This window comes from Pteronotus mesoamericanus, unplaced genomic scaffold, assembly GCF_021234165.1.
Source record: "Pteronotus mesoamericanus isolate MK-2021 breed Mesoamerican mustached bat unplaced genomic scaffold, CSHL_Meso_final contig_163, whole genome shotgun sequence".
In the NCBI taxonomy this organism is placed as follows: domain Eukaryota; kingdom Metazoa; phylum Chordata; class Mammalia; order Chiroptera; family Mormoopidae; genus Pteronotus; species Pteronotus mesoamericanus.
The window spans coordinates 687,384-711,399 of record NW_026555064.1 but is presented as its reverse complement, the minus strand read 5'-3'; the positions used below and the strand labels follow the sequence as shown (position 1 = coordinate 711,399).

General features: G+C 40.4%; 1 pseudogene; it reads right to left on the bottom strand.

Moving 5' to 3' along the window:
* Positions 1-23,765, bottom strand: part of LOC129088345 (ferritin light chain-like) — a 29,558-nt pseudogene extending 5,793 nt beyond the window's left edge.
* Between the last annotated feature and the right edge of the window lie 251 nt (positions 23,766-24,016).

Sequence of the window (24,016 nt, the reverse complement as noted above, 5' to 3'; positions counted from 1 at the left end):
GCCTACCAGTGCAAGGGATAAACAGCAGAGTTGGAGAAATAAGATCTAGAGGCCTAAATAATCAGTGAATAATCTCTTGTGGAAACCAGCATTCTCCAATGACATAGACTAATAAAGCATGAAGATAGCTAGTGTTGCGCTAGTTACTTACTTTAAAATACTTTAATGTACAGAGTCGGACATTATGGCTGTCATTATTCGTCAATCAAGCTACAACCCAAGTAGTCCTAGTATTCTAACCGTATCAGCTTGCATTCTAATCAGGAAGCCCGCATTCCAGAGGTAAATTCTATAAACGCTTCTGTTATCCAGAAAGGCAGATGGCTTGTGAAGACCATGAGATCTGAATAACAGGAGTCATGTTGGAATATTGAGAGATTAGAAGTTAGGCAAATGAGAAAAAATGAAACACAGCCATTTGCAACAACATGGGTGGATTTTAGAATATCATGCTGAGCAAAAGAAGTCAGATGGAAGAAAATCGAGAACTATGCGTGGGCATTTCATTTATATGCAGATATGAAACTGAAAGCAACAATTGAACAAGTAAAACAAGCAAACAAAAACTGGTAGACACAGACACACAGACAACAGTGTGCTGGTGACTAGAGGGAACGCGGGGTGGGAGGAGGTGGAAAAGGATAAAAGGGATCAAATTTATGGTGACAAAAGGAGACAACTTTGAGTGGCGAACACACGATGCAATATACAGAGGATGTATTACAGAGTTGTACACTTGAAGCCTATATAATTTTATTAACCAATGTCGCCCCAACAAACTTAACAAAATTGAAAAAAAGAAGTTAGACAAGTTGTTTCTTTTTGGCTCAGTGGACAATACATACTTTCCTAATATAGCTTCTCTTACCACTTAACAGAAATGCTTTTCTATACATTGGTGACCTCCTAGATCCCTAAACCAGTGATGTTATCTCAGGTCTGCCTCTGTCCCCGTTCCCGAAGCATCCGACCAGTGATTTACCTTCCCTTTTGGAAGATGCCATGTGCAAAGGCAGAAAGGCAGCCCTGGGGCCCTTAAGAGAGGTGGGATGGCATTTGGAGGACGATGGCATTTAGAGGACAGGGAGACAGATGGACAGGGGAGCAAAGATCAGAAGACCGGAGCACACTGGGGAGCTTAGAGAGAGAAGCCGAAGGCCATGGTGACTGCTCCGGAGGCACTGCTGTTGCGGGCAGCGCCATGAGTTGCCTGGGCTGGGAGGAGTGTCTCCCTGTGCCCGCAGCGAGAAAAGGCAGGGCGGTGACTAAGCTGTGGGAGGCCCTCGGGAAGCAGGCGGTACATCAGACCTGCCTACCGATTTATTAACTTCACGGATGCATCCACCTAGAAAACATCGGTGATTCACTGAGATAATGAGTTTTCTTGTCTTCCTCTGGTTAGTTTTTCCTTTTTTAAAAAAACAGTTCCCTGTAGTTCCTTTTCTCTGCTTCATGGGTAAATTGAATCACCAAATGATGGAATCTGTGTCTCTTCTTGCCAAAGCTTAGGCCCTGTTGCCATGGGACCCCCCGCAGTGTTCCATTATGAGAATTATTACAAAGATAGGTGCACAAGAAGGTCAAATAAAAGGTCTCATCAAAATGAATGTGTAATTACATTTTTTTTAACAGCTCTGTCTTCTAGTCAGTGGGAAATGTTTGCATTTCAGTTAAAAATAATTGACTTAATCTATTCTGTGTTTCGTCCTGCAGGCCCTGGACAGCCTGTGTTGATCCATCTTTCCTCAATTTTTGAGTAGAATGTAAGGGACAACGCTGTGGATCGAGTCATTCACTGGCTAAGTCATTCACCTTCCCAACAGACACTTACTGAAGGCCTCTCAGGTGCTGGTGAGTGTTTTAGGCACTAGAAATACAGCAGTGAACCTAATGAAAAGTGGCCCACTTTTCCCACATGGAGCTTGCATTCTGGGTATTCTGCAAATGTCACACAGACAACAAATTTTGATATACCAAGTCAGGTATTTTACGTAGATAAGTTTGTAAATCGGTCTGCCTCAGTTTCCTCGTCTATAAAAATAGGGCTGTTGTGAAGATAAAACACTTAGGACATAGTTAAATAGTCAACAAATATGTTGAAGTCAGGGGATGATGTATGCAAAAGTGCTATGAAAACTAAAAAGCAAGATAGATAATTTACTTCATAGATTTTCATGGATTGAACCACCTTGGAGGACATTTGGCCTCTGATTTTTACACTGTTTACCCTTGGAAGAGGAACAATGATATGTGATGCTAAACTCCTTCTATGTCAGGAGACTGCTGGGTGCTCAGGGCATTGCAAATCCCTGGAAAACCACCTCCCGGGCCTCACCCCATGGGAATTTCTTTGGCTTACTTGGTTTATATCCAGTATGAAGAGTTTGAGTGAATGTTTAAACCCTTTACTCTGTTAAACCCTATATCATGTTTATGAAAAACTAAAATTCCCTTTTAACATTTGTAAAAAGCTTTTGTTATCATTATATTTAATTCTTTCTTTTAGAACAAAATAAATGGAACTTTCTACCCCCTTGCTCTACAAAGCTAATCAGGTCCTGGTTAATTTATGGCAATTGGAATACATGTGCTTAGCTGAGGTCCTTGAGATCCACAGACTAATAAAAGGGAGATTGTCATTGCATTGTCCTATAAGGTGCTGGGTAGGGGTTGACTCACATAGATATTGGGCCTATTTTTGGCCAAATGGTCACTTACAGGTTACAAGGTCTGGAAAAATAATTGCAAGATGTCTTCCAGTCTTTGTGATTAATATTCACATAAAATCTAATGAACACCTTGGTTTCCATAGTGAAATTAAGTCCAAACACGGACTAATGTGAAGCTTGCATAGGGCAGGTAGAAGGTAGTGTAGTATTGCAGTCACGTGTCCAGTGTCAAAATTGGCATCAGCTTCAGTGGCATCAGCCCACATCTTCCTGTGGGAGGAAAATATGGAAAGTACCACAGTGTTCGGGGCTTTTTGGGGGGACTCTAGAAAGAGGAATCTGTGGCCTGGTGACTCAGTATAAAATGTTTTAAGTTTCATAATATTAGATGTAAGAAAGAAAATGAAAGCCATCTGAAGCTCCACCACCCAGAGATAACTACCCTTACCATTTTATGCCTACACAACACACACCTTAAATTTTACTTAAATGATATATGATATCTATTGGATTTTTTTTGGACATGGCATCTTAAATCTCTGTTTTTATGACCTCCTTCCCCCTGCTCATTCTTGTTTTCCACTGCCGTTTCTACAGCATTATATTTTACTCCAAGACCAGATACAAGGTTTGCTTGGGAGGCACCAAACCTAAGAACAAACTATGTTTTTTGGAAGATTCTCTATAGCACCTAATCCCTTTAAAATCACAGCTCTCAGGAGAATTTTGGTTCATTGAGTGGCTTTCCTGTTACTGCGGTTTGCCATGATTGTACACTTGAGCTTCTGCTCCACGTTCCCATGGCTCCCGCAGGTGGCAGACACAAGGGAAAGTGCTTTAAGGACTTCCTGTATCAGGTTTTGAAAATTATAGCCTTGACTGAGTTTCTAAAGCATGTGAAAAAAATATTGTGTGACTGAAAATAATAAATTTATTTTTAAAATGGAAAAACATGGGTAGGAGATTATAAAAATGTTTATCCCAGTATTTACTACTTGATAAATATTATCTTAAAGAGTTTTGTCTAAAAGCAAAAAAATCCACCCACTATAATTTCTAAATGATAACTAATCTTAAAAGCCAAAGGCTGTTCAGCATCCATGGCCTCTTATTTTTCAGTATGCTTTAAAATAGAGGGCCCCATTAGGCCTAGTGGCCACAGTGCCTATCAGGTAGCCTAGTTCTTAATGGGGAAGGGAAAAAACACTTTGCTGTTAAAGAACTAAGGTTATAAACCAGAGCTAGGTCAAAATATCTCTTCACTGTTCCAGCTCTACTCCACACTCAGAGAGTCAATCCAGGTTAGTGGAAGACAGATTTCCCCATGGACCAAACATTTGTTTTCTTGCTTAAGTTGATCATGAATACAAGGGAAAAATGGAGAGTTTCACTGTGAAATGGCTTACATCTGCTTTCATTTAGATAATTTTTTACCTATCTCTTCTTAGTAAATGGCTTTCAGAGTTGGTTGCTTTAGAATATCACATAAAAACGAAGTGTTTTCTCTGTTTTTATTTTTATTGAATTTAAAATATCTTCTTTGTTGCTAACAGTAGGTCGTCAAATGTCTGTCAATTTTTGTAGATCTGTTTTTAAAAATCACCCACAGAGTTCAGTGTGAAGGGAGTGCTGTCCGTGAGGTCTGGTGCCAACCAGCTCCCTATGGCTGGCTTCCCTTCTATCAGGGCCCCTGCCTGATGGGTTCAATATTTGGAACATGAAGTCTGTCTGGAAAAAGTCCAGCCACTGTTAATATAATGAGAGTGATTTGTGCAACAACGATGTAACGTGGCAACCAAGAATAGTGGACTGGAATGCACATGTGTGAACAATGACGACTTCACTGAACTAGTGAGTGGGGGCAGGAGACACAGTTGAGTGAGCATGTGTACTGTGTGGCTGTCGCGTTAAAAAAACTGAGCAAGTAGAACAATGAATCTACATCGAATTTTCCGTTGAGCTTGAACATTCCTCTGCAGAAACTTTTGGGATGATTCAGACGGCCGCAGCTATGGGCAACTGGTGATTAGCAGCTTCATCATGACAATGCACCCTCTCATGCATCCTGTCTTGTGCCGAGCTTTTTAGTGAAACATCAAATTGCCCAGATGACTCAGCCCCCCAACAGCCCAGATTTGGCGCCCTGCGACTTTTGGCTTTTCCCCCAAACTAAAATCACCTTTGAAAGGGAAGAGATTTCAGACCATCAATGAGATTCAGATACAATGGGGCAGCTGGTGGTGACTGGGAGAACTGTGTGAGGTCACAAGGTACCTACTCTGTAAAGGACTCGGGAGTCATTGCCCCATGTACAGTGTTTCTTGTGTCTTTTATCTTCTTCCATGATTGTCTATATTTTTCACATTACATGGCTAGATACCTTCTGGACAGTGCTTGTATTTCCTCTTCTCCAAATCAGCCTATCTGGTCCCGGAGGCAGTTTGATCCTTGCTGTGAAGATGATGCATCAATTTCTCACAGATAGATGTGCTGAAACATTTATTAATAATATATTTTATCTTTCTAAGTCCATTATCTTCCTTCATTTGGTCCTGCCCAGTAAGCCTGCATTTCTCTCAGAAGGGTCTTCAGAGTTGACAGTGGAAAACAAAGATGTCATGGCTTAGTTTTCGGGTGTTAAAAGTTGCAGCTTACGTGTCAAACATACTCAGGGAAAATATTTAGTAACTGGACATGATCCTCCCTCCAGCCAACACTAGAGGAGTGCCCTCTAAGGCGAGAGGGAGAATGGCGGGGTGGGGGGGCACAGGAATCGGATTTAAGGGCCGCAAGACTGGGACTTCAACAGCTTGATTTTGGGAAACACCAGAGTAGAGCAACATGTGTCCTGCTTTCTGCCTTGAGATCCAAGAGATGGTCAGCCGCATCCAGAGCTCCCATGCTGTTGGAACCCCGGAAAGAGAGTAGAGATGCCATGCAGCCAGTGCGTCCCCACATGACTGAGAGGGCCTGCAGGCCAGCAGGTGAGGAGGGTGCGGGCCTCTGTGAGAGAACTGCAGGCCTGAGTGCTTGGCTGTGACGGAGGGCGGGTAGTGTTCTCCTAGGAATTTCAAGGTTGGAATAAGGAAGATGCCAGGGATCTACGAGAGAGACCCGCAGAGACAGCAACAAGCCAGGAAGGGCCAGGGAAGAGAGATGTTGGGTGCTATTCATTTGCCTGGAGTTGAGTCGCTCTGGGCAAGGGAGGGATCTAGGAAACTGATGAAGTGGCTTCCATCCAAGACAACAAGAATCCATACCTTGGAGTCAGAGTCTTCTCTCTGCCCCTGTGGATTGATAGGGTTACATTTTGCTGATTTTCTTTACTGTGCCTTATACTTGGAGTGATACTTTTCTTTATTGTAAGATATTTTACCCCCTTCCTTTCTCCCTTCATTCCAGGCAGGAAGGTGAAGTTAATTAAGAATGCCGGCATTGGGGACTGACTGCTAAGGTCGAATGCTGCTCCCAACACGGTAAGCTCTGGGCTTTAGATCAAGCTGCTGAGTTGTTCTCTGCTTTGGTTTCCGTATCTGTGAAAACCTTTGCTTCATAGTGTTGTTGTGAGGATTCAATAAGTAATACATGTGCAGCATTTAGAATAGTGTCTGGTACATTGTACTTGCTCAGGAATATTAGTCAGTAGTTATTAATAGCTTGTAATTACTTTGGTTCTACCCAAGGCATTTTGAGGGCCATAGAGATGGGTTAGAGATAGCTCTCGGTGTTGAAGAGTTAACTGGTGGGAGAAAAGAGAGCCCCTCAGGCACCCAGGGCCCCTGCCTTTGGAGAGGACCTCACTTTTCCCTTCCTTCTTTTTGCCCTGTGTCTTCTGCTGACTCATCCCCACTTTTGTCTGAGGAAGAGTGGTAGAAAGCTCATGGCATTGACTTCGTGCTTCGGGACCTGCCTGGGAGCCCCAGTTGTCCTTGCTGTGACTGACAAGTTTACGAGGTGTGTCCTTTACCAAGTCCCTCCCCCCAAGCCCTTGACCCTTTGACTCTCCCTATATGGATACAGACTCCTTCCCTTTGGATGAATCTTCTTTCCTTGTGCAGACCAACTAATTCAAAAAGGGCTTGTCCTGGCTAATGATGCTTACAACTCAAGGTACCAAATGATTGTCAGGTTGGACCTTCAGTCCTTTATTTCAGTCTAAATTGAAGCATGATTAACCTCGAGTTTTCTTAAAAAGGAGACAATTGCTTTAAAAATAGAAAATGTCACATGGTGATTAACCTCAAGTTTTCTTAAAAACAGAGACAATTGCTTTAAAAAATAGAAGATCTCACATAATGGAAAAGAACTAGAACAGTTGTGCAGATAGTATTTCAATGAACATGTTCTATATGAAAAAGAATACTTCATAGCTGACATACAAAATAAGTTATTTTCCAATTCCATATTTAATAAGCAAATTCATTTTCTTTTTTGATAATAGAAGCTGTACAAGAACATTGAAGGTAATTTAGAAAACAGAATAAAGAAAATGTATGGGTTCCTTAAAATCTCACCATATACAGAGAGGCAGATTTAGTATTTTGCTAATCTTCTTCTGGGCATAGATGAGGGTAATCGTTAAATGCAAACCAAGATCCATTTAAGGATTTTTAAAAAACCACTGCTGTGGAAGGAATGCAAAAGGAAGAGACAGTGGCTCATTTCTCTTGGAGGAGAAAGAGTCTCACTTCTATCTTAACAATGGGGCAACAGAGGCCCAGGGAATTGATGTCCTTGTCCAAGGTCACACTCTTTCTTAGGCTTTTTCATTTTGCTCAATTCCCCTATCAGTGTCCCTCCTATTGGCTTAGTTGCCACGTCCCTCCATTTTTCTGAACAAGGTATAAAAGTTCTGCTCTTTGCTGACAGTGCATGTGGGCAGAAGATTTTCCTGGAAATGCGATGTGAGCCTTCTACCTTCTGCCTTTGTAAAATACATATTTTAGATTAACCCTGGCAATAGCCCTTCTCTCTTCATGTTGTTTTCTGAGAATTTGGCATTGTCTAGCATGACCCAAAGCCAATAGGTACATTTAGGACCCTAATTTTGAGAACTATCCTGGGGACATCCATCCTCAAGCAGTTTTCTTTGTAAAGTACTTTCCTGGCATGGCTGGCTCCAGCCAGGGTTGGGTGGCTTCCTCTGTACCAGGACTTAACAAACCCCCAAAGGAAGCGTCAGCTGGTACTGACGTGAATTAAGAAAACAGTATAGATAGATGAGAAATATACTGGCTACTCAAAAAATGTCAGCAAAAATTTCTGAACAGAGTTCAGGGACATTCAAAACACTCCATGATTTCCAGAGTCATTCACAGAAAGCCCTACAGTCTCGGGTTCAGTACTGTTCTACAGAACCCAAGCGTTATTACTGTGAATAAGATTTTTATCCGTGAAAGCATTGACTCAGTTCCTGCACTTCAGTTCTCTCTTCTTTTTTAATCTTCACCCGAGGACATTATTTTTTCATTGCTTATAGAGCGAGGGAAAGGGGGGCAGAGAGAGAAACATTGATGTGAGAGAGAAACATCGATTGGTTGCCTTCTTGTATGTGCCCAGATCTGGGATCAACTCTCATTTTACTGTCGCTCGCCATCTTCTTTTCTGCTGCTCTCTTCCCTGTCTTTTCACGGCTAAATCCAAGCTTACAAGCATATAGTTGAGTGGCCTGCTATAGCTGAGTCTTCTAGCCTGACGATTTCTCTGCAGCATCATTTGCTGTTTCTGAGCATCTGTTCAGAAAGGATAATTGTTAGGTAGAAGTGAATTGTTTTGGAATTAAAGTGAGATGTCCAGATTTCTGGAGTAATGGATTGTCCCTGAAAATTCAAATCAAAGGTAGGTCAATATGCATTTTGACAAAAGTCAAAAGTAATTTGAAGGAATATGAAAGAAGATGGCTGAGTGAAATTTGCTCGTGAGGTCCTGAGGGCACTCAGGCATCAGTGGGACCAGAAAGAAGCTTCCATGGGCACCTGGGAACCCCACTTGGGGCTGCTAAGCCTGACCAGAGGGCAGGGTAGCATTAAAATGGGACTGGCCTCAGGGAAGACCAGGAGAGACAGGAAGAGAGGGGAAAGGGAGGAATCTCTGTTCCCTCTCCAGCATGCAGAGGTCCTCTTTTTTCTGCTTCTCTGGCTAGAGAGAGGGTGCTCTTTATGGAGTTTTCACTGTCCCTGCCTGCTCTATCATTCTGAGACTTGCCACTTTGGGGTAAAAGCCTAGTCAAGTGAGAGGAAACAACACCAGTAAATTCACTGCTACTTGTCATTTGCCAAGTTTTTTCCCTTCCTAATTGTCCTTCTGTTGTTTAACTTTTGGAGTTTTCAAATAGCTCCTTTTAAATGTTTTCTCCAGAGTTTATGATTGTAATCAGTACTGGGCTTACTCCATCCTGGTTGGTGCTAGAAATCTGCAATTTCTTTAAACATATTAACTGTGACATGAAAACCATTCTGTATGTGTCTTTACACTTTAGTAATTATTTCTCTTTCAGTAAACATGTATCAAGATTATATCTTAATCTAGAAACCAACGGTCACCCCTAATGTTGCAATTGATGTACACTCAGTCACTCAATCCTGCTGACTTCCACAGAGCTAGTAGGATGGTGGTGAAGGTTATTGGCTATGATGCTCAACGGTCTGGTATTTTCTTTCTTTGTTCTTTGTTCTTTTTCTTTCTTTTTTGAATCCTCATTCTCTTACTTACTAGTTTCTTATACTGAGACATTTATATAACCCATTTGTACCTCAGTTTCTACAGTCACAAAATGGGGATGCTATTACCAACAATAATAAATCTTACAGCATTTCTTTTGGGAGTTGAGCCAATGCATATAAAGCAGTTAGAATAATGCCTGGTACTTTGTAAGCTTTAGCTATTACTTCCCTCATCATAGTTACTTCTCCAATGTGTTTAATTTCCACCATTATTATCCTAATTCAAGCAGAAATTTGAAACATTTCAAACAGTATCATCCTGGGCTCCGAGAACTGTTCAGGATAAAACGTAGGAGGATTTAAGTGATTTTTGCAGCATTTCAAACTTTTGTTTACTCACTCCAAAAAAAAAAAAAAAAAATCACAGTGGGTAAGGTAGAATTTAAAGATAGGCAAGAGGGAAAATATTCCTTTTAGGAGTTCTCAGAATTTATGCTGCTGCACAGAATCAAGTGATTTAGAAATCCTAATTAGACCTAGGAATTTACCATTTTAACAAACATACTGTCACCATTCTGATACAGATGATTCTAGAAGCAAACCCTGAAATCAATACTGCTTCTCTGACAGTGTAATAAAGGTTGGTAATAATGCTAAATTCTGTTGGAAGTTGAATTATTTTGTTGTTTATAAAAGATGACCTGTTACAATATCACCTCAAGTCTAAGGGCACAAGAAATGGCCGGATGACCGATGCGTTAGTATTAGCCTTCCCCATGAACTCTCTGTAGTTCGTTTAGTGGGCAATGATGTGTCCATAAGCAATGATGACCTTTTAGAGCTCGTCCTCAATGCAGTTATCAGCAGTCCTTCGCTACCATTGCTCGCCGCCATCACGAGCTTCACTCCAGTGTTGAAGATTCTAATCTGACATACCATTCCCTTCTCTCATACATTGGTCAGATTTTGTTCTGGTGTAAACGACAGAGAGTAGGCCAGAAGTCAGGAGACCTGACTGGCTTTTCAGTCACTGCTATGGTAACTTTTGTTCAGCAAGTCAACTAATATGTGCTGCTGTTCTTCAAAATGATGTTATTGATGATTTCTAGGATTTTAATTTTTTAGTGCATTCTCTCTCTAAAGGGGGACTAAAAAATTATAACTATGATCATAAACTGAAAGTGCATCCAGGATGTTACTGTTTTGAGCACATCTGCCATTGGGCATTAAATGTGGCTTAGTTTCTAGATTTAGGAATTTGTCACTAGGTTAGGATTCCTTTTAGGCCCAGTAGTCAGATGGCAAGACTATTAGGAATTTTTCCAAGTAAAAGCCTATTCTGAGGGCTGTTATATTTAGTTTTCATGTTTTTAGATTTGTAAACCTCCACTGAAGTCCTTCGCCAATACCTTCCAAGTCTTCTGGCACCGTAAACACAGCTGCCAAGACAGGTCCCTAAGCAGAGCATGTTATGAACACCTTGGAAGCAGGAACCCTTCCTATATCTGTTCAACCCTTGTAAATAGCGTGTTCTCTGTAGCACTCACCAAGCACTTGTAGGAAGCTTGTATGCCGTAAGCTTGCAGAGACCGCATGGCCCCTGGTTTACTCAGCAAGCACTTGGAAGATTGAGTCATGTCTGTTTTGTTGAAGAATCTCATTTTGAGGGCAAGAGAATGGAGTGCTCTCATCCCTATCTTATAAAGATTCAGAATTGGGGAATGGAACTTCAGCATTTGGATGCGGCGGACAGAAAATGAGTAAAATACCTTTTCTCTCCTTCTTAAATGGTGCATATAAATTTGAAGAAGCTAAACCTACACAAGCATTTATGAAAGCTTGTAGAAAATCAGGGGAATTGTAATAATTTGGGGGAAGACATCCGTTCTAGTTTAAGAGTCTCACAAATCGTTGTTGATGAGATTTCCTTCCCATTACACATATGGAATTTTTAAAACTCAATTTTTTTTAATCTAAAAAATCCTATATTGAAACTGATATCAGGTTTCCACTAAGAATTCATTGGTACACCGTTTAGGCAGTTTATCTTTGGGTTATTGAGTTTAGTTTTATAATATTAAATTTCTTCTTTTCATTTTTTATTAAAAAAATTTTAAATTCCTAAATTACAGTTGACATTCAATATTATATTAATTTCAGGTATACAGCATAAGAGTTAGACATTTATATAACTTTGAAAGTGATCCTCTGGTAAGTTTAGTACCCACCTGACACCATACACAATAACTACAATATTTTAAAAATTCTTTTATTTTTCAATTATAGGTTACAGCAGGATTATTCTGTATCAGTTTCAGAGATACAGCATAGTGGTTAGACATCCATGTACTTTACTAAGGGTTCCTCCTGATATTTCAAGAACCCATCTAAAATCACACATAGTTATGACAATATTATTGACCATATTCTCTATGCTGTACTTTACATCCTTATGATTATTTTGTAACCACCAATTTTTGCTTCTTAGACCCTTCACCTTTTTTATCCAGTCACTCAACCCCCTCCCCTCTGTCAACCATCAATCAGTCTGTTCTTCATGTCTGTGAATCTTTTGCTATTTTGTTTGTTTATTTTATTCTTCAGATTCCACATATAAGTGAAATCAGACGGTATTTGTCTTTTTCTGTCTGATTTATTTCACTTAGCATATATTTTCAAGGCCCATCCGTGCTGTCACAAAAGATAAGGTTCCATTCCTTTTTTATGGTCTAATAGTGTAATTCCATTGTGTCTATGTACCACAGCTTTTTTATCCATAACTCATCTACCGATGGGCACTGTGTTGCTTTCATTTCTTGACTATAATATTGAATTTCAATTCTCTTTTGTGGTTCATGATTCTTTGGTTTTGGGTGGTTACTATTTTTGAATTGCACAAGAAGATGAAAGATCTAAATCTGAGGACCCATCAATGAATTTTAAGGTAAATAGATGATTCACTGATCCCAGAAATATCTAATTTGTTGAAATTTTCAGGTAGCACGGTTTTACTGGTCAACTAGACTGGATGCTGTTAATTTGTTTTCCAAAATGAAGGAAAATCTAATAAATTAGGCCTGACTCCCATAGACAGGCTATAAGGTGGCAGTTGAGAATATTGGCTATTATGCTCCATTGTCTTGTTTTAAATCCTGGTCTCCCATTTACTAGTTCCTTATGCTGATATGTAGGTGTAAGCCATCTGTACCTCAGTTCCCACAGCTACAAAATGGGAATGATGTCAGCAATAATAAATCGTGCAGCATTTATTTTGGGGATTGAGTTAACACATATAAAGCAGATAGAACAATGCCTGATGCACTATGAGCTTTGGCTATTACTCCCCTCATCCTAGCTCTTTCTCCAATGTGTTTAATTTCTACCGTTATCATCCCACTTCAAGTAGAAATTTGAAGCACTTCAAACAATATTATACTAGGCTTTAAACCAAGGATACACTCTGTCACAAACTCCAGGCTTATATGATGCCCATCAGCCTATAATGATGAGGAAGGCTCTATTTCAAAGTTTTGCTGCAACAGGGAGCAGAGGAAAAGCACCAGGAGCGAGAGGATGATATAGGGTCAAGGCATTAAAAAAATATTAGTTGTTATAGCATATTTGATGATGGCGTGAATAATAGAAAATCTACCTTTTGAGCACCCTAAGCTCTCACTTCACCATTTTCAGGGTGGACCTTGGGCTGTAATACACCTATCCTCAGCCAAAATGTCCCTCTCTGTGCCTGGTGGTTTCAACAGAAAGGGCCCTTAGGGGTCATCCAGCCCAGCTGCCTGCGTTTAACAGATGAGAAAGCCAAGGGACAAAGAGAGCAAATATCACCATCTCTTCCCTCGACTACTGCTGTCGCTTCCTAACCGGGAGTCTCGCCCTCTGCCCCTCCAAGGCATCCTTCCCACGCAAGTCAGTGACCTTTACAACGTGCAGATCTGATGTTTTTCAGCTCCTACTTCCAACCCCCTTGTTCCTAGGAGTCCGGGTTCTTTAGATTCCAATTCCCAATGACCAATCATACCATTAATATTAATTAATACGTGATTCGTGTTTTCACTGTTTATAAAAATGAAGTTGTAGATTAAATTGATAAATGCTAACTTGGTTGACACATTTTGAAGTATTGTCTAATAAAGTGGCTCTTACTGGTTCTGGAAACTTCCCAAGTCCTCCTCCCATCCGGCCCCAGCTTACCTTTCAATCTCTCATTCCCAGCTCCCTCTGCGCCGTCCCAGGGGCCGCTTTGCATTCCTGGACCTCCACTGGCTCCCGCCCGCCTCAGGGCCTTCGCGTTTGCTGGTTATCTCTGCCAAGGTTTTTTCCTCTTCTCAATGGTATGCTTAAACCTGAGGTTTTCTTCAAAGAGATCATGTCATTTCTTCAGTTGCCTTTCCTTGACTCAACAGTCCACGTGAGGATCCTGGGTTACCTGCTCTCAGGAGGACTGCCTCACTCTCTTTCTCTGCAGTCACACCAGTACATAATCACGTGCTCACTCCTTTGGGTGATTAACATTCCTCTTCTCAACCTGGCTGAGAACTGCAGGAGCACAGGACCTGACACTGCTTTGTTGGCAGCTGTAACCTCAGTTCTTAACCAAATGGCTTTTCAGGCACTCCGTAATTTCTTGTTAGGTGACTGAATGAATTGCCTGGGAGAGGTTCGAGTAGTTTCTGTGAGGCAGGCTAGACATCAAGGAAATAATGTAGTTATCTGATGATTATTTCTCAGTGTATCTTTATCCTTATCCATCTTCCTACAAGTTTCAAGAGTTTTCTACGAGATACACAGGGAATAGAGCTTTTATTATTAGGCAGAAATGTCTACAGATGTTGGGAGATGCTTAAAACGAGCTTCTGCATGAAAGGTATATCCAATTTTCACTTTGCTTTGCTAAAAATTCTTTATACTCAGGACTCAGACCAAATATTTCAGTTTGTGTTTCCTTTGAGAGCAATGTTCTATCTGATATACCTAATGAAAATATTATAACTGTTTATTAGGATGCTCAAGTAATTCCCACGTGCTTCTATTTTCTAGCCATCATTCCAACACAATCGTTTTTTGTTCTTACATTAATTAATGTTGTATTGATATTCCAGAAAAAGTAGAATTACAAAATTCTCATTGAAGATACATGTTGCACAATAGTACAGATCATTAGATTTTTATCTTGAGCTTCTCCCAGGGGCGCTATCTCTTCTTATTTCCTTTGCCCTTGTTTGTTTGTTTTTTTTTTTTAAATGAATTTGTTTGGTTGCTTTTCTTCCTTGAGTCACAGTCTGCAGTTGGGTCTCCTGCATTTGTTAATCCCTTTAATATAAGGAGATGTAAATCCCATTAAGTAGAAGGATTTTTTTGGCCCTTTGTGAAAAAGAATAAAATGTGCCAAGTTCTTTCTATTCTTTACCACAGTATGATGCCTTTCTTGAGCAAGTTGTAACTTTGATCACATTCGTAGCTGATATTTCTACAAAATTTTAAGGCTGTGGGGGCCTCCAGAGATCATGAAGATATTCATGGTATGAACTAGATGTGGAGGGACAGTCAGGCCAGGTGCCAAGCCCTCATTTTCACAGTTACGAGAGCTTGAACAGTCCTTTAATATTCTTGACCGAAGACGATCCTCCTCTATCAAAGAAGGTTTGCTTCTCCCGCCAGCTGCACTGTTTCAGGAGTGATGCACATGCCATGGTGAGGAAGGGGACAGCCACACCAGGCAGATCAGCTGAGTCACCCCTGGCCCTGGTGATCAGTGGGGTCACAGATGTTGCAGTCAGATCGTCCTTATATCTTCAATGCCTCTTTCCTATAGGAACCTCCCGTAACCTTCTCTGTCCTTCATTTGTGTTCATGTTTTCCCAGTGTACAAAGCCAATGGAAAGATTGAAAAGTTTAGGATTTATCATAATAATATCTGGTAACTATTAAACACTGTAAGCAACCCTGGTCTTGGCAGGAAACAGGTGCCCTACTTAGTTAGGAGATTTGAGGACATACTTTATAAGAAACTATATACCGAGGGGTGAGCCCTGCAGAGGGAACCAACCAGCAATGAATGCTGTAGCGTCCCAGACCCGGCACAGTGGAAAAGTCACAGTCAGCCCCTGACATAGAGGCCCATGGGAGGGAGAGTGTTCCCGGCTGACTCAGAGTTGGCACTGCTGTGAGAACCTGTTCAGCCTGAGCTGTTGTCAAGAGAGGCCTCTGCAAAACGAGAGAGCAGGAGGCATAATTTTCCCCAATTCTCACTCTTCCTCCTCCTTCCCTCCCTTCTGATCTCCTGACATTTCCTCCCATTCACTGGAAGCGGACGGGGGACAGGCTTGGGAGCCTGTAACGTGGTCCTCACAGGTCAGCAGAGAAGGGACAGAGAAGTACAGAGAACGAATTGGAGCAAATGGAGTATGTCAGCCATCATGTGAAGTGGGGATTGCTGTCAGTTTACAGGTGAGGAAACTGAGGCACAAAGAGGTGAAGGTCACATTCAAACCTGGGTCTATAGGCACCTGAAGGTCAAGTGCTTCCATCTCAATCATCAACCATGTAGGGTCCCCTCCTCCTAACCTGACTGGGTTTTCCTGCAGGATAGAACTCAGTGGAAAACACAGTAGCTGTTCAAAACAATATAGGCTTGAAATTTTCTTTGATCTTATGTCATAATTCTAAACAGAGTCTTTTATTTTTAGTACTAAAGTTATTATTTAAATTTTTTGATTGAGGTATAATGTACCTATAACACCGCTTTCAGGTTTACAGTGTAATGATTTGATGCCTGTATATATCGCGAAATGACCGCCACAATCAGTCTAGTCGACATCTGCCATCACACAGTTATCATTTTTTTTTTTCACTTGTGATGAGGACCGTTAAGACCTACTGTCTTAGCAACATATGCAGCACAGTGTTATTAACTAATGCCCTTTTGCTGAATATTATTACATCCCCCATGGCTTATTCTTTAAAACTGGAAGTTTGCACCTTTTGACACCTTCACCGAAACAAGAGTCTAACCCAAATGTGTTTAACACTAAAATTAAAATTTTAATTTTCAGTCTTAACACTTTTCATCACACTTTTTTTTTTTTTTTTGCCACATTTCCATAATCATTTACTGTTGAATTCTGGAACAAGATAGAACACAAAAGAGAACACAAAGTTATTTTCTTTTTTAAAAAATATTTGTATTGAAATTATGAGGTCACACTGGTTAATAAAACTATAAGGTTTCAAGTGTATGATTCTAAAATACATCAACTGTATATTGTATTCTGTGCTCACCACCCCGACAAGTCCCCTTCTGTCACCATTTATCCCCCTCTACCCTTGTCTACCTTCCCCCACCCCCATTCCCTCTGGTAATCACCATACTGGTGTCCGTGTTTATGAGGGTTATCTATTTATTTATTTATTTATTCGGACTAATCCCCTCCACAGTTATTTTCTGTGGATGTAAAAGAATACTGAATATTCACGATGATGACCCATACCCAGCACTTACAGGGAGAAAGGTAGAAAATTCACTGAGGTAAATGCCAGGTTTTCTAGTGAGGGCAGACAGCAGGGCCAGGACTCGGAGCCCGGGGGGAGGCATCATGCCCCCACTCCCCACTCTGTGGTCTACAAAAGCGTGTGACGTCTCCAGGCTCTTAATTCTCAACTACAATAGGGAAAAAATACTTGCACAAAATTACGGAGGAGATTGTGAGATTGATTTAAGTAATTTTTTAAGCTGTCTTTCCAACTCTCAGAGTCTATACCATGTATCTAAAAAGTGCTTTATAATTGGTGAAGAACTATTCAAATATAAAAGCTTACAGGATAATATGAGGCCCTGCAGAATTTAAACCATTATAGTTATGTATGGGACTTAAAAAAAAATCGAAATAACATTATACTGGTTTCAGGTGTACAGTGTAATGATTCCACATTTGAATACATTGCAAAATGTTCTCTCTGGGACTTTTTATGGACAAAACTTTATTTTAATTTTAAGACATTATTAGAGGAACTAATTGTACCAGAACTAAGATAACGGCTAGCAGTTAGGAGGAAGTTAGAATTTTTTGAAAGGGATTATTTTTCTTGTCATGTTCCCCTTATGCTGACTTCATTTGAAATTACTCTTTCGATTTTGTACATTTGACACCTTGAATCAAGATGAGAAGGCACAAAGGATGCTTTGTCCCCACTGTGCTATTGTTCTTTGGAGCGTGTGATGACTAATTGGTACACAGAGTTCTGAGCAAGCCCCATGCAGGCTGCGGCCACAGTTCCACAGGCCATTCAGGAGGGAGAAGTGGTTCTTTGGCAGAGGAAGCACCAAAGATGCCATTACTGCTGCACTAGGCAGTAAAATAAGGGAAGAAAAGGAATTTCAAAAGACTGACTTTTAATGTTACAGTCTTATTTTAAAATTTCAAAAATGTTGCTTCCTTTTTGATGCTTCATTTACTCATTTTTAAATGAGAACTAGTATGAGATTTGGTATTTGAATGAAGTGACGTATGTAAAGCCTTCTATTAGAACATAGACAAGTCTCAATAAAAGATACAACAGCTGCATTCATAGGTTTTATTCACAGTGGAGGGCAGAATTAAGTTAATGGGTGGAGTTTACCCATTGGAGGGAAGTTTTGGTTCCATGTGAAGGCTACTGTAATGATTAGCTCTATTTAAATAGACCTTTCTGATACCTCTTCAATTTGCCAAATGAAATAAAAAAGCAAATGACATGCACATTTACCTCTCTCTGTATTTGTAAATATCAGTCAACAAATACTTACTGAGGGCCTACTATGTAAAAGACCTATATAGAATATAATACTAAGCATTAAAAGGTATGGTCCATGCTCTCAAAAATTTACTAATCTCAGAACATCCTGAAAATATTATTAAAATGACATTTCAATAGGAACATAGCGGAACCTACCCAAAGATTCAATGAGTTCGATGCTTTTATAAACAACATATTTTCTGGGACACAGCAGCTTGAATTGAGCTATCAGGGTCAAATAACATTTTAATTTATATTAAAAAATCATAACATTTCAGATTTCAACCTTTCTATATTTTGTATATTATGTGGTGGGGGGGCGGGTTACTAGCTGAGATTCTGAAACTTGATATTCTTTTCCATCTGATTGAGCACTTAAAGATAAGAAGGAATCCATAAAAGTTTTTCTGCAATCAAAATTATCTTGAGTAATGTGTACCACAGTGATGGCTCTTTATTTTCTCTCTTCTTAGAGGTATTTCCCTTAGGATGGATTCAAGTGTGAATAAAACCCAATCTCAAAAGGAAAACTTATACTTTTTCTAAGTTATTTGTCCTTTAGTCTTCTGGCCATCACTTCAAAATGGTATATAATCTCTACCTTTTTATTTGCGATAATTGCATGTTTTGGAAAATAGAAACTTTTAAAGTTAAAAAATGTTTTCTCATTTTTTTTCAAGTCTTTTTCTCAAATGTCTGTATTTTAAGGAGGATTACTCTGGCCATACTATTTAAAATTTCAAATGCTCTACTTCCTGGCCCTCCTGATCCCTCTTGCTTAGCTTTTCTTTTCCTTTTCAATGTTACCATCTTCTAATTTGTGTTGTATATTTTTTTATTTATTGTATTTATCAATTCTTGTTTATTGCCTCCTGGAGAATATAAGCTTTTTGGCATTGGTCTGGGCAATTACTTTTTGGATATGACAACAAAGGCACATGCAAGAAAAGCAAAAATAAACAAATGGAATTATATCAAACTTACAAGCTTCTGCATAACAAAGGAAACAATCAACAATCAACAAAATGAAAAGGCAACCTATGGAATGTGGGAAAAACATTTGCAAACTATTTATATGATAAGAGGTTAACATCCCAAAAGTACAAGGAACTAATGTAACTCAATAACAAAAAAGGAAAAACATTGAAAAGTGGGCATAGGAGCTGAATAGACATTTTTCCAAAGAAGACATATAAATGGTCAACAAGTACATGAAACGGTGCTAACACTTCTCATTATCAGGGAAATGTAAATTAAAACCACAATGAGATGTCCCCTCACACCTGTTGGGATGGCTATTATCAAAAAGACAAGAGATTACAAGATAAAACTACCAGACAACCCAGCCATCCCACTTCTAGGTATACATCCAAAGGAAATGAAATCTGGATTTTGGAGAAGTATCTGCACTCCCAGGTTCATTGCAAGGTTATTCACAATAGTCAAGACATGGAAATACCCAAACGCTCTGTAGATGGATAAATGGGTAAAGAAAATAATGTAATGGAATATTATTCAGCCTTAAAAACAATGAAATCCTGCCTCTTGCAACAACTTGGATGAACCTTCAGGACATTATGCTAAGTGAAATAAGCCAGACACAGGAAGAAAAATAGTGCTTGATGTCACTTATATGTAGAATTTAATATAGTCAAATTCATAGAAGCAGACAGTAGAATGGTGGTTGGCAGGGGCTGGAGGAAGGGTGAAAGAGGAAGAAGTGGGTCAGAAGGTACTAAGTTTCAGTTACACAAGATAATTAAGTTCTGAAGATCTCACGTACAACAATATGACTATAGTTAACAACACTGTTTTATATACATGAAATTCTCTGAGAAGGTAGAGTTTAGTTCCCCGCATGCGCGTGCACACACACACACACACACACACACGGGAAAATGGTAATTAAGCCAGGTGATAAATATGTTAGTTAGCTTGGTTATGATAATTATTTCAATGTTTAAATACATCAAACATCAAGTAGACACCTTAAATGCACACAATTTTTGTCAGAAAGAAGAAAACTAGAATTTAAAACCTGATCAACTTTCATCTAGTTTGTCCAACTGAATTTCCATTGAGTAGCCTGGCATGATGCTAATCACATAGCATGATGGCTTATTAATGCCTACCTCTGGCTCTTGGCTAAAAATCTGACCTTACAATTCAGGGTTTTCTAAAGATTTAGGGCAGTGTTTTCTAAAATTGATTTTCTGCTTTAACAGACTTTCATTGTTTTTGACTAAAGGCTATCTCTGTAATGATTAAGGGTCCAAGACAGGTGAAATAAAGAGCAGTTTAGAATATAATCTTTAATCAAAATATCTAGGGGAAATTTCTGGGTCAAGCATGTTTTTGCAACCGCGCTTTTTTCACCTGGACTGTTCTGTGTCGTGGAGCCGTGGTTGTGCACCACCGGTGACTTGTTTATTTAAAGACGGTTAATGATTCTCTCAAGCTCTCCTGGGAGCAGTGGAGTGTGAGATAGTGTTGGGGAGACCTGTCATCTGGAGAAGTAGAGCCAACACAGTACAAGGTCCTCAGTCTGAGTATGTTAAGAAATAGAAGCAGAGCAAAAAAGCCTTGCAAGGACAGTATTTTGTAGATGATCTCTTGCCTTGCTCTCTTACTTCAGAGAACACAGCTTTACAGTTGCCAGTGTCTTTACCAATGCCTGGAAAGGCTCCTGACTTGGATTTCATAAAGAAAACCAAAAGATTAATTTGAAAGTAAAGAACCCACTTTGGAATCAGAATTTTAAACAGTTAAAGAAACAGCTAAGTGGATTATGATGATTATGTCAATTTTCTATGGTTCTGATATTCATTTATAATTTCATTATACTGGGAAATTGTTGAGTGTTTACCAGCTGAAACTGACAGAAATCTCGCTTTTTCTGGTCTGCTCTCTATTCTGTTCTGCTTTTATTATTCTATTTCTCTCATCATTTTCTTCTTGCCTTGCACTGTTCTTGTTTCACTCCTGTTTGTACCTGGAACGGTTGCTACCTGGTGTTAAGGCTTATAGTACCAATTTCAGAGAATATGAATTCTCAGTACCTATTGGCAGCTGTTTAAAGGGTAGGGTGTGAGGTAGAGTTGTAGTTACTTGTTTCTATTGAACAGTTTTTTGAGGGAGTTTCAAGACTGTTTTATGCATGTGGCTAAAATATTTGACACCTTAAAAAAATATTTAGGACTTAAAAATCAGTTAAAAATATAAAACAAATTTTCAGTCTCAAAATTGATAATACGTTCAAAAATGAAATTGCATATATTTTTTACATTCTATGTTATATGGAATATTTTACAACATATTTGCTATAATCAGTTTAGTCAGGATGCTCTGTTTCTGCCCCAGAGCTTTCTCCTACCTGAAGAGAACAGTCCATCTCCCTGCAAGTTGGGCCTGGAAGTGCTGGGGAGCAAATGGCCCCTGGGCAACCCTTGGCCAGCGGGGAGTGGGAGCCAGTGGACAAATGCCCAGCCCCTGTGCCCAGATGGAGAATGCCGGGAGCTTCGGTGGGCTTCCCGAAGGTCCCATGGAAGCAAGCCCGTCTGCCCACAGCAGTACCTTGATCACAGACCCTGATGTTGGTTTGTCTCCCTCTCTACTCCCTCAGCCCAACTTCCTCACACCACTCCCTAGTTAAACACCTGCAGTCAAGCTCCTGTCTCAGGCACTGCTTCCAGGGGAACCCAGAGGGAGACCCCCAGCAATCCATCTTTCTGTTTAGAGAAGGAGCTGCAGCCCTTTTCTCTTCTCTCCCTGAAGCCTCTAATAGCTGTTCAAGTAAAGGTTTTAGAACCTGTTTTGGTTCTAAACTTCTTTTCCGTAAAGAGAAAGACGTTCTAATGGGAATACCCGAATGGAGACCTCAGTGTCCACTAGGTAGGGGTCCTTGGATTGTGAGATCTTTCCTGACTGTGAGTCACTTACATCCCTTGCTGTCTGCATCTTCCTGGGGTTTTATTGGTGACCAATCACTTCAACTGTGGGGAAATTTCCAATAACTTGGAAATATAAGATATGGATAGATACTAGAGTGGTAATACTATTTACTAATTGATGAAACATGAGTTAGGTACTATACATACTTTAGGCACATTTAAGAGAATAACCAAGACCTGTGAAGCATGGTTTGCTGCATAAAGGTGAGGTAAAAAGAGTAATAAGAGATTGTTCTCAGAATATATATCATAAGAGCAGAAAGCTTGTATCAGAATAATGATGGTTGGAGAACACTGAATCTGGGAGGCATTGCAGATCAAATTTGTTCGGTACTTAATAGATGGTGAAATATGTAATTCAAACCAGAAAGCAAGCAAAGTGACTGAAGAAAAACGATGTTACTACCATTGACAGTGGAGAAGTTGTGGCAGGAAGGGTAAGTTCAACTTTTAATGAGGAAATTCTTTTTGCCTTTGAGACAGTCTAATGTGCTGTAAAGAGTATAGGTTTTATTTAGCATCTGAAATCTTTGTGTTCTATTCCCAATTTGACTTTTTTTGCAAGTTATGTGACTTTAAGTAAGTCATTAACTTCTCTAACCCTCAGTTAAATGGATGAGTAATAGTTACTCTAGTGTAGTTTTAGGGATTAAAGATGTGAATTATTGATAGATAAAAGCTCCAAAATGGTAGTCATTGCTACCATCCAAGTAGAAACATGCAGAAGTGGTTGAGGGATGTGACACTGGGAGGAGAGACACCATATCTGGACGTGTAGATTTGCTTATAGGTACAAAACACAATTAGAATGAAATGCAGGAAAGAGGCATTAATTGAAACTCAGGAGAAACAAATAGTCCAGGTCTGACACCTGGCTGGTGATTTTGGCAAGGCAGGTGTAAGGCAGTATTTATAACTAAATTGAGGAACTGCTGAATTATTCTTCTTCTTCTTCTTCTCCTTCTTCTTCTTCTTCTTCTTCTTCTTCTTCTTCTTCTTCTTCTTCTTCTTCTTCTTCTTCTTCTTTTTATTTTTTCCTGCAAAAAGCTGAATTGTTTCCATGTGATCCAAGGAATGGGAGAGGTCTCCAGGGTGGTTAAAAGGCTGCATGCTGGTTGCAGAGAGAGGCTCAGGCAGATGCCAGACATAGCGGGATGCAGAGGGGCCCCACAAAGGCCTCTGGGCTCCAAAGGCTCCCAGTTGTGCTTGAGGGTGAGCCTTTCAAAGAGATATTCGTGCAGCCCAGCCTGGGGGCTGCCAGCCTGTAGAGGTGAGTCAGGTGGTTCTTGATGGGTTTCACCCCCTCACCCAGGAAGTGGTTCTCCAGGAAGCCACAGAGATGAGGACCTGTGTGGGCAGAACCCAGGGCCTGCAGACCCAAAAGGGCCTTCCTCCAAGGCCATGGTCACATCCATGGTGTTCTGAGTTTGGCCCCACTCATCGTAGGGAGGCCTCTGCATGTTCTGGAAGAGAACGTGGCCACTGGACTCGTCTTGCGTCTTCAAGAGCTGCTTGGTGCCCTCACACTTCTTGGTCAACTCTCAGAAGAAGTGGCCCACACCCTGCAGAGCCACATTGTCCCAGTGGAAATAGAAGCCCAGAGAGAGGCAGGTGAGGGAGGCCTGCAGGGTGACTGGGCAGTTGACGGCGGCCTCCACCTCGATGGAGTAACCCTGATGAATTTGGGAGCTCATGGTTGTTTGGCGATAAAGAGTTAAGCTCAAAAAATGGCATTGGCTGGTCTCAGGGGCTGAGGGTGGCTGAGGTGATTCTGAAGGTAGTGACTGGAAAAGAAGTTGGGGGGCAGTCGGAAGCCGGGAGAAGGGGCATCCTTGGGTCTGTTCGTCCAAACACTGTTGAGGCAGGGACAGATCCCAGGCACCGCCAAGGGCACTCCTGGGGCCTGTTAAATTCTTGTGATTAATTGCACTCGAACTTATTTTTC